Source organism: Mus pahari, chromosome 23 (genome assembly GCF_900095145.1).
Source record: "Mus pahari chromosome 23, PAHARI_EIJ_v1.1, whole genome shotgun sequence".
Taxonomy (NCBI): domain Eukaryota; kingdom Metazoa; phylum Chordata; class Mammalia; order Rodentia; family Muridae; genus Mus; species Mus pahari.
The window spans coordinates 30,444,890-30,445,995 of NC_034612.1; the positions used below are offsets into that span (position 1 = coordinate 30,444,890).

Below are 1,106 nucleotides of genomic sequence, written 5' to 3' on the forward strand. Positions count from 1 at the left end.
TACACAGAGAAACCCTGTCTTGGAAAAAAAAAAAAAAAAAAGGAGGAGGAAGGGGAGGAGGAGGAGGAACGGGAGGAAGAGGAGGAGGAGGAGGAGGAGGAAGAGGAGGAGGAAGAGGAGGAGGAAGGGGAGGAAGAGAAGGAGTGGCAGCAGCTCCTGGGGTGTTGTTTGGTTGACAGGAGGTCTGGTCAGCAAGCACAAAGACCTGAGTTCCATCCCCAGCAGTAAGTGGCATGAACCATGTGGTGTTTCATGTCTCAATCCCAACACAGGAGATTAGGCCTCAGAAAGTCTCACAAACAACCAAGTAAATAACCAGGTATGTTGAGGCACGTCCACAGTCCCAGCACTGAGGTAGAAAGACTGACTCTGGCGTAGTTCTGGGCTACAGAATGGGTTCTAGGCTAGCTTGAGCTACATACAAGAACCCTGTCAAGACCAAGAGATGGTCATGAGCTATAAAATTAAACCAGGCTCCTTTCTCAGATATGTCAGCTATAGCAGTACACACTGATAATCCCAGCACCAAGGAAGCTGAGGCAGAAGGATTGCCTTGAATTTAAGACTAACATGGGCACCATACTCAATGCCAGGTCATCCAGAACTCCAAAGAAAAGTCCCTGTATCCAAGAAAATAAAGCAGGCATGGTAGTGTCCCGTACCTGTAAACCCAGCAACCAGGAATCTGAGGCAGGAGGATTGCCACTCACTCTATACCAGCCTGAGCTACAGTGTAGACCTTCTATCCCAAACAGCTCCAGAGGATGAGGAGACAAGGGCTCAGAGCTAAGAGTACTTGCTCTTGCAGAGGACCTACGAGCTTTTAGCCATCCCCAAAGGAATGCTCACACCTGCCCAGAGCACAGGTCCAGGGGATCTGATGCCCTCTTCTGGTGTCTATAGGAACTGCACGCATGCAGTATCCAGCCAAAACATCCGCACATCTAATTTTTACAAAATTTTAAAGAGGGGATAATATTAGAAAGCTGGTTCAGCAGTTAAGATCACATTCCAGGGCTGGTGAGATGGCTCAGTGGGTAAGAGCACCCGACTGCTCTTCCGAAGGTCTGGAGTTCAAATCCCAGCAACCACATGGTGGCTCACAA

At 48.9% G+C, this 1,106-nt stretch overlaps 1 protein-coding gene across 1 annotated transcript in view; it reads left to right on the forward strand.

Annotated features, from left to right (window-relative positions):
• Positions 1 to 1,106, forward strand: part of Nudt1 (nudix hydrolase 1) — an 8,694-nt gene that overhangs the window by 5,504 nt on the left and 2,084 nt on the right. The window lies entirely within an intron of this gene.